At 44.5% G+C, this 10,718-nt stretch overlaps 2 non-coding genes across 2 annotated transcripts; one reads left to right on the forward strand and one right to left on the reverse strand.

The window, feature by feature from the left end:
- The first annotated feature begins 3,672 nt into the window (after positions 1-3,672).
- Positions 3,673-3,744, forward strand: TRNAG-UCC (transfer RNA glycine (anticodon UCC)). The gene has a single exon. It is a non-coding gene; the product is annotated as a tRNA-Gly (tRNA).
- A 5,841-nt stretch (positions 3,745-9,585) lies between these two features.
- TRNAF-GAA (transfer RNA phenylalanine (anticodon GAA)) lies at positions 9,586-9,658 on the reverse strand. Its single transcript has one exon. It is a non-coding gene; the product is annotated as a tRNA-Phe (tRNA).
- Positions 9,659-10,718: the final 1,060 nt, after the last annotated feature.

The raw sequence follows: 10,718 nt of genomic DNA on the forward strand, positions 1-10,718 counted from the left end.
CAAATCCATTTGCTTTTCTAAGTATTTCTCACATACATTCTTCAAAGCAAACACCTGATCCACACATCCTCTACCACTTCTGAAACCACACTGCTCTTCCCCAATCTGATGCTCTGTACATGCCTTCACCCTCTCAATCAATACCCTCCCATATAATTTACCAGGAATACTCAACAAACTTATACCTCTGTAATTTGAGCACTCACTCTTATCCCCTTTGCCTTTGTACAATGGCACTGTGCACGCATTCCGCCAATCCTCAGGCACCTCACCATGAGTCATACATACATTAAATAACCTTACCAACCAGTCAACAATACAGTCACCCCCTTTTTTAATAAATTCCACTGGCAATACCATCCAAACCTGCTGCCTTTCCGGCTTTCATCTTCCGCAAAGCTTTTACTACCTCTTCTCTGTTTACCAAATCATTTTCCCTAACCCTCTCACTTTGCACACCACCTCGACCCAAACACCCTATATCTGCCACTCTATCATCAAACACATTCAACAAACCTTCAAAATACTCACTCCATCTCCTTCTCACATCGCCACTACTTGTTATCACCTCCCCATTTGCGCCCTTCACTGAAGTTCCCAATTGCTCCCTTGTCTTACGCACTTTATTTACCTCCTTCCAGAACATCTTTTTATTCTCCCTAAAATTTAATGATACTCTCTCACCCCAACTCTCATTTGCCCTCTTTTTCACCTCTTGCATATATATATATATATATATATATATATATATATATATATATATATATATATATATATATGTACAATTAATCGCTGTTTCCTGCCTCAGTGAAGTAGCGCCAGGAAACAGATGAATGGCCCATCCACTCATATACACATATTTAAACATAAACGCCTACATATGCACATATACATACATAATGAAATAATAAAAAAATGTTTTGGAAGGAGGTAAATAAAGTGCCTAAGACAAGGGAACAAATGGGAACATCAGTGAAAGAGGATAATGGGGAGGTGATAACAAGTACTGGTGATGTGAGAAGGAGATGGAGTGAATATTCTAAAGGTTTGTTGAATGAGTTTGATGGTAGAGTGGCAGATATAGGGTGTTTTGGTCGAGGTGGTGTGCAAAGTGAGAGGGTTAGGGAAAATGATTTGGTAAATAGAGAAGAGGTAGTAAAAGCTTTGGGGAAGATGAAAGCAGGCAAGGCAGCAGGTTTGGATGGTATTGCAGTGGAATTTATTAAAATAGGGGGTGACTGTATTGTTGACTGGTTGGTAAGGTTATTTAATGTGTGTATGATTCATGGTGAGGTGCCTGAGGATTGGCGGAATGCGTGCATAGTGCCATTGTACAAAGGCAAAGGGAATAAGAGTGAGTGCTCAAATTACAGAGGTATAAGTTTGTTGAGTATTCCTGGTAAATTATATGGGAGGGCATTGATTGAGAGGGTGAAGGCAGGTACAGAGCATCAGATTGTGGAAGATCTGTGTGGTTTCAGAAGTGGTAGAGGATGTGTGGATCAGGTGTTTGCTTTGAAGAATGTATGTGAGAAATACTTAGAAAAGCAAATGGATTTGTATGTAGCATTTATGGATCTGGAGAAGGCATATGATAGAGTTGATAGAGATGCTCTGTGGAAGGTATTAAGAATATATGGTGTGGGAGGCAAGTTGTTAGAAGCAGTGAAAAGTTTTTATCTAGGATGTAAGGCTTGCGTACGTGTAGGAAGAGAGGAAAGTGATTGGTTCTCAGTGAATGTTGGTTTGCGGCAGGGGTGCGTGATGTCTCCATGGTTGTTTAATTTACTTATGGATGGGGTTGTTAGGGAGGTGAATGCAAGAGTTTTGGAAAGAGGGGCAAGTATGCAGTCTGTTGTGGATGAGAGAGCTTGGGAAGTGAGTCAGTTGTTGTTCGCTGATGATACAGCGCTGATGGCTGATTCGGGTGAGAAACTGCAGAAGCTGGTGACTGAGTTTGGTAAAGTGTGTGAAAGAAGAAAGTTAAGAGTAAATGTGAGTAAGACCAAGGTTATCAGGTACAGTAGGGTTGAGGGACAAGTCAATTGGGAGGTAAGTTTGAATGGAGAAAAACTGGAGGAAGTGAAGTGTTCTAGACATCTGGGAGTGGATTTGGCAGCGGATGGAACCATGGGAGCGGAAGTGAATCATAGGGTGGTGGAGGGGGCGAAAGTTCTGGGAGCGTTGAAAAATGTGTGGAAGTCGAGAACGTCATCTTGGAAAGCAAAAATGGGTATGTTTGAAGGAATAGTGGTTCCAACAATGTTATATGGTTGCGAGGCGTAGGCTATAGATAGAGTTGTGCGGAGGAGGGTGGATGTGTTGGAAATGAGATGCTTGAGGACAATATGTGGTGTTAGGTGGTTTGATGGAGTAAATAAAGAAAGGGTAACAAAAATGTGTGGTGGTAAAAAGAGTGTGGTTGAGGGAGCAGAAGAGGGTGTTTTGAAATAGTTTGGTCACATGGAGAGAATGAGTGAGGAAAGATTGACCAAGAGGATATATGTGCCAGAGGTGGAGGGGACGAGGAGAAGTGGGAGACCAAATTGGAGGTGGAAAGATGGAGTGAAAAAGATTTTGAGTGAGCGGGGCCTGAACATGCAGGAGGGTGAAAGGCGTGCAAGGAATAGAGTAAATTGTAACGATGTGGTATACCGTGGTCGACGTGCTGTCAATGGATTGAAGCATGGCATATGAAGCGTCTCGGGTAAACCATGGAGAGTTTTGTGGGGCCTGGATGTGGAAAGGGAGGTGTGGTGTCGGTGCATTATTACATGACAGCTAGAGACTGAGTGTGAACGAATGTGGCTTTTGTGTCTTTTCCTAGCGCTACCTCGCGCACATGCGGGGGGAGGAGGTTGTCATTTCATGTGTGGCGGGGTGGCGATGGGAATGAATAAGGGCAGAAAGTATGAATTATGTACATGTGTATATATGTATATGTCTGTGTGTGTATATATATGTATACGTTGAGATGATTAGGTATGTATATTTGCGTGTTTGGACGTGTATGTATATACATGTGTATGTGGGTGGGTTGGGCCATTCTTTTGTCTGTTTCCTTGCGCTACCTCGCTAACGCGGGAGACAACGACAAAGTATAATAAATGAAATAAAATAGATATATCACAATATGCTAAATTATATCACATCAACCTTGACCACATAATATATCATCAATCTCACCCATGTTATCTTGATTATGATAATAATAATAATAATAATAATAATAATAATAATAATAATAATAATAACAATAATAATAAAAGTTAGACATTACAAACAGCAAAATATATCTAGTACTGTTATCATTAGTATTATTATTAATATTATTATTATTATTATCATTATTATTATTATTATTATTATTATTATTGGTTATCGTGTTATTATTCGTCTTTGTCCTTCCATCTTGATTGCCTTCATTATACTATCATACCCACATAACTTTCCCTCCTCGCTGAAGTAGCGTCTACATGAAACGCTGAATGGCCTCCACTGGGGCAGCTGACCCTACCATGGTGTACACAATTGTGGTTATCTCGTATAAGTACATCCCACAGTACCTCAGCTTGGTATCATGATAATACAGTACACAATGATCACTTCACTACCATGAACTGGTCCTCGAGCACTTGTAATTATTACTCATTATCTTCCTCATTTCTCTATGCGATGGTGGTATAGTGGTGAGCATAGCTGCCTTCCAAGCAGTTGACCCGGGTTCGATTCCCGGCCATCGCAAGTCTTTTGGTTTATAAACCTATTTATGCCGTAAATATAAGTGAAACCAATATATGATCAATTGCTCCGCAGGAATGAACACACTTAAAGATTATCAAACACCAATTACTCGTATGTTGATCATTTACAGTGTTGCCAGTGTTGATGAGATGCGAGACCCTGCAGTATGATGTCCAGATCCAAGACATTTGAACATTGACAACGACCTAACTATTGTATTATTATCTAAGGATAAAAAAAATATACAGTTTCTGCATGATACAGCTACAGCTCCACTAGAGATGTGTTCGTGGTCCTTGGCTGTTCTTCCCCTGTGGGCCTGGCACGCAGTGTTTACCACAGTTACCCCACCAAGGTAGACAACAGGAACATGTTCATTTTCTACATAGAACAAGACGGAGGGAGAACGAGAGGTACGTAACGATTCCTGTTCTTCTTGCTCATAACAATGTTCAGTTTTCACTGACGTATGAACAACCCAGGAGGATTATGTGGTACACACACACACACACACACACACACCGTGTGATTTGTGTACCAAACAGCAAACAAATAATGGTAAAAATATAACAAAGTCCAGCAGTGACAGAGTGCTGAATGTGAGCAGTCCAGCAGTGACACAGTGCAGATGGTGGGAGCAGTCCAGCAGTGACACAGAGCAGATGGTGGGAGCAGTGCTACAGAGAGGAAGATGTGAGGTTTCTGAAGGTAATAATGAAACATCGTAGACACGGCATCGAACCCTGGGATCGCCAGACACTTGACGGGGTCTGTGTTGCCAGGGAGGCGTCTGCAGGACATGTTTGGCTGGGCGTGTAGTTTTCTTGTGTTCATGAAAACTTGACGATAAATAATGTATTATATTCTTCACAGGAGGACCACAGTAACCTTGGCCATCATGGGAAAAAGATGGAGACCAGTGAGAGACGGTATGACAGCTAAGTCTGGCATACATGACAGAGGACCAGCATGACACTATCACCCCGGCTCACTCCCTCACCACAACGTACGTACATACGGTCACACTTGCTAACACGATGGAGCCTCGGCCGTCATCATAACCACATCCTCAATATGGACACCTGATTGCCGTAAATGTTGCCCGTTTTCCTTGAATATATTAAGAAGAGGAGGGGGGGTCTAAAGTCAGCCCTAAGCTCTTCCACTGGGACACATTACCCACGACCACATGAAGGCAAAATGGTCGAGCAATCAAGAAGCACTTGGCCCGCGTCTTGCCTGGGATGTAATATGGTTCCTCTCAGCTACAGTATATCATCATCGAGTCTTGCTTCCTTCATCTGGGACTGACTTCAACCCTCAGGCAAGCTTCTTCTCTAATGTTTCCGTAGTTGTACCAGGATGTTTCTTATTTCTCCTGGTAGCACAATGAATAATACGCGTTCCACCTTCCTGGCTGGCCTGCCTGTCTATGTCAGGTACGTTCCATGGTATTCTTGAAAACTAAACAACTCTGTATCTTCCATGTTGAAAGGCTTTCAGGTTAGACACATTTCCTTCTACACTTCCAATTTGTTATCCAGCGTAGATCATGATCATCATCTCTCCCTTCTTCTTCTTCTTCTTCCTACACTATAGAGTTGCAGATCTTTCAGCCTCTCATGGTACTCCACATGTTCCATCTCCTCTAGATCGCTTGTGAAGCGCTTTTGAACTGTGACTAATGTTTATACACTTCGCTGGTGACCATACAACACAGCAGTGTTCTCACATATGCTTTGATCATTTTCACTCACATGCTTGTATCTGTAGTGGAGAGAGTTCTCAGAATCATACCATTCATCACATGATAGTCCTACCCTTCTCAATATCTCCATGTAATCTACTTCCTCGTCTACGATGACGCCCAAATCTTAAACGTCTGCACCACTTTGTATCAGTTTCCCAGTCTGGTCTGTACATGGCAATACACATGAATCCTTCCCTGACCTCACCTAAACCGTAATATTATCATTTGAAATTTGCATCTGAGCCTTTTTACATCGTCATCTGGTCAGTGTCTGATCCAGTCACTTCGCTAACTCTAGCGTCAACAGCAAAACTCCTGACGGTGCTTTCCTTGACCTCACTGTGCACGTTTGTTATTATCATTATTACAGAGAGTATTGAGGCTACCACGTCCCCTGTGGTGCCCCAGGTCCTCCCCTGGGATACCCCAGGTCGTCCCCTGTGGCACCCTAGGCAGGCCATTTTCCTCCACGCATTTAGTTCCCTTTACAGCCACATTATACGTTGAAGATTCCAGTCGCTGACAAAGTCCACATCAAGGCCGGGCCTTAATTGAAATACGGAGAGAAATATGAAAGGGAAAAGGAAAAGAGAAGAGAAAAGGAAAAGAGAAGGGAAAAGGAAAAGACAAGGGAAAAGGAAAAGACAAGGGAAAAGGAAAAGACAAGTGAAAAGGAAAAGACAAGGGAAAAGGAAAAGACAAGGGAAAAGGAAAAGACAAGGGAAAAGGAAAAGACAAGGGAAGGCGTTTAGGAATCTTGGAGGAAATGAAAAACCTGTCTTAAAAATGTGCCAGGTCATAGTTATTAGGAAAGACATCAGAAGGTAAATTTCCAAACCTTCGACGTATAGGGGAAGAAACAGTAATCAAAACGGCCCACCCTTAACTTGCCGATGGCCACAAAAATCATGTGACGGAGCAGCTTGCCGGGTATTGCGTGGTCTAGGTAGTGGTGTGGGCACACATGCAGCCAGCTCTCGGGAGCAAAAAACAAAGTAAATCCTATAGAAGAGGGAAAGTGAACCAACATTGCGGCGTAGGACAAGGGGGTCAACTTTGGAAGTGATCATGGGAGAGTTTATAAGTTGGACCGCTTTCGACTCAACTATGTCAAGTAAAGATGAAGAGCTAAATCCACCCCATACGTCAGAGATGTACTCCATGCAAGGACAAATCAATCCCTTGTATAAACGGAGCAACTATTCAGAAGCTTCGACATCTAAACAAGAAACCGTTTCTTAGAGGCAGACTTAGCTATTCCCATGATGTGGGGTTAAAAAAAAAAAAAGGGTGGATGTTACAGTAATACTGAGTATATTCACTGTGTCAAGAGGTGGAATTATAGAACCGTCCAAGGAGAGGAGAGTTGTGAGGAATTTTCTACAGAGAGATGGGTAACAACTGGGTCTTAGACGTATCAAACTTAACTAAATTTCGTCTACCCAACATACATATCCTTTCCAAGCCAAAGTAAATTGAGGAAGCTGTGTCACATGCGATACAGATCGAGTGAGAGAAGAAGGAGCAGAAATGAAGTATGTGGATGAATGCAGTGGTGGATCGTCAGCGAATAAATGCAGTGAATTATATATGGAAGAGAGAAAATCGTTGAAAAAACAAAAGTGTAGGGGACAGGACAGAACCTTGACGGAAACTGCTGTTGATGGACAAAGAGGGAAGGCTGATCCATCAACAACCACAGAGATAGATCGGCCACAGAGGAAGCTAGATATGACGGAGCAAAGTGGGGAAGGGAAGCCAAAAGAAGGGAGATTAGAGATGAGACCTTAATGCCACACCCTGTCAAAAGCCTTAGATATGTCAAGGGCAACTACACATGACTCGCCAGAATATTTCAAGGAAGCCATACTGGTAATCAGAGAAAAGACTGAGTTGCGCAGTAACTAAAGACATGGGTGTTGAGGAAGGATTCAAAAACTTCAGAAATGGCAGATGTCACAGCAACAGGACGATGGTTAGAGAGGCCATGATAATACCCGACCTGGTCGAGGCCATGATAACACCCGAGATGGTCGAAGCCATGATAACACCCGACCTGGTCGAGGCCATGATAATACCCGACATGGTCGAAGCCATGATAACACCCGACCTGGTCAAGGCCACGATAATACCAGACCTGGTCGAGGCCATGATAACACCCGACATGGTCGAGGCCACGATAATACCCGACCTGGTCGAGGCCATGATAACACCCGACATGGTCGAAGCCATGATAACACCCGACCTGGTCGAGGCCATGATAATACCCGACATGGTCGAAGCCATGATAACACCCGACCTGGTCAAGGCCACGATAATACCCGACCTGGTCGAGGCCATGATAACACCCGACCTGGTCGAGGCCATGATAACACCCGACATGGTCGAAGCCATGATAACACCCGACCTGGTCAAGGCCACGATAATACCAGACCTGGTCGAGGCCATGATAACACCCGACATGGTCGAGGCCACGATAATACCCGACCTGGTCGAGGCCATGATAACACCCGACATGGTCGAAGCCATGATAACACCCGACCTGGTCGAGGCCACGATAATACCAGACCTGGTCGAGGCCATGATAACACCCGACATGGTCGAGGCCACGATAATACCCGACCTGGTCGAGGCCATGATAACACCCGACATGGTCGAAGCCATGATAACACCCGACCTGGTCGAGGCCACGATAATACCAGACCTGGTCGAGGCCATGATAACACCCGACATGGTCGAGGCCACGATAATACCCGACCTGGTCGAGGCCATGATAACACCCGACATGGTCGAAGCCATGATAACACCCGACATGGTCGAGGCCACGATAATACCAGACCTGGTCGAGGCCATGATAACACCCGACATGGTCGAGGCCACGATAATACCCGACCTGGTCGAGGCCATGATAACACCCGACATGGTCGAAGCCATGATAACACCCGACCTGGTCAAGGCCACGATAATACCAGACCTGGTCGAGGCCATGATAACACCCGACATGGTCGAGGCCACGATAATACCCGACCTGGTCGAGGCCATGATAACACCCGACATGGTCGAGGCCATGATAACACCCGACATGGTCGAGGCCACGATAATACCAGACCTGGTCGAGGCCATGATAATACCCGACCTGGTCGAGGCCATGATAATACCCGACCTGGTCGAGGCCATGATAATACCCGACCTGGTCGAGGCCATGATAATACCCGACCTGGTCGAGGCCATGATAATACCCGACCTGGTCGAGGCCACGATAATACCCGACCTGGTCGAGGCCATGATAACACCCGACATGGTCGAGGCCACGATAATACCCGACCTGGTCGAGGCCATGATAACACCCGACATGGTCGAGGCCATGATAACACCCGACATGGTCGAGGCCACGATAATACCAGACCTGGTCGAGGCCATGATAATACCCGACCTGGTCGAGGCCATGATAATACCCGACCTGGTCGAGGCCATGGTGACAGCCGAGCTAACCTCCTCTCCTCCACCAACGTTCCTCACCTCCAAATCTCACATGATGAAGTTACACAGAAGAGAAAAACAGACTAACACTGGAATGCAGCTTTGCTTCCTGATCATCCTAATTATAATAATAATAATAATAATAATAATAATAATAATAATAATAATGATAATACTAATAATAATAATAATGATAATAATAATAATAATAATAATAATAATAATAATAATAATAATAATAATAATAAAAGACACGAGACAAAGACACCCTCATCCCACAAGTCTGGAGGGGGTAATCAGTAAGGCAGGAAAAACACGTTCCCAGATAATGATCTGCCACATGTATTACAAAACTAACACCACACACCTGTACACACTACAACCCTCCCTTCCGTCCCATACTATCCCATCCCCTGTCCCGCCTGTTCTTCCTCCTCCTCTCAATCTAAATGGCCATAAAAAAGGAATGTCATCTCAACTCCATATCGGCAACAGGCCAGTGAGGCACTGACTTCCCCAACACACACACACACAGGAACAATCTCTACTTGCGTCAGTAAGTACACAACCTAACTACAACAACAAAAAAAAAAAAAAAAAAAAAAACGATTTGCCCAGACCCGGGATCGAACCGGGGACCTTTAGATCTTCAGTCTAACGCTCTCCCAACTGAGCTATCTAGGCTTATGTACCTAACGGAATTTCACTTTATTTGTGTTAAAGGAATATATATATATATATATATATATATATATATATATATATATATATAGTCATGTAAATTTGAGTTTACAAATATCTTGTACGTGTATGTCAGTGGCTACCGTGTTCAAACGTTAAGGCCAGACTACCTGCTGGGGTGTGTGTGGTGTTGTGTGTATCTACTGTGCAACTCACACACGAAGGTCCACAACTCTTATTCATATTTGTTTGTACTGATCCGTTGTGTCTGCCACTCCCTTACTGTGGAAGAATCATACTACGTCTCTCTCTCTCTCTCTCTCTCTCTCTCTCTCTCTCTCTCTCTCTCTCTCTCTCTCTCTCTCTCTCTCTCTCTCTCACACACACACACATCACGTTGTCATCCAAATGGACGGTTCTTCTTGCTTCAGAGAAGTCTGATGTTCCGTCTAGATAGCCACAGAAAACCATGTCCTCTCCTCCTCCTGTTATCCCCTCCTGGTGTATATAAGTGCCTTGCAGGGGCACGTAGCCACGGGAGGTGTAGCCACATCCTTAACCAGCTCGAAGGGGGTTTCAGGGCCTCCCGTGAGGTGTATGGCACAGCTCCCGTCCCACCACGACTGCCTCGCCTCCCACCCCAAGCCTATGAAGACCACAGCACCGCGTCAGGTGGCACAGTCCACCAGCAGCGGCCGGTGTGTGTCTGGGCAGATGTTGTGGTCCACCTCCCGCCCATCAACCTCATCAACTGTGTCGTATGTCACGATCGATCCAGCGGACTCCATCACAAGACTGATATCAACAAGGGTTTCAGACCATCCTGAGTCACTCACGATGGCCACTGGTAACCACGGTGTTGTATGGCCAGTTCTGATGTGCTTTACTTCTTATAATGACCGACATGGCACGGGTTCAACATGCCCCCAGTCGGCAGAAGAGAAAGTAAAATCAATCAGTATCATACACTGGCGACAGCGTCAGTTCCTGACTGGCTTCCCTCAAGGGGGATAAATGAGCCACTGATTACCACCGAAATATTGGACCACATAAGTCCATGGGA

Source organism: Panulirus ornatus, chromosome 8 (assembly GCF_036320965.1).
Source record: "Panulirus ornatus isolate Po-2019 chromosome 8, ASM3632096v1, whole genome shotgun sequence".
Lineage (NCBI taxonomy): Eukaryota > Metazoa > Arthropoda > Malacostraca > Decapoda > Palinuridae > Panulirus > Panulirus ornatus.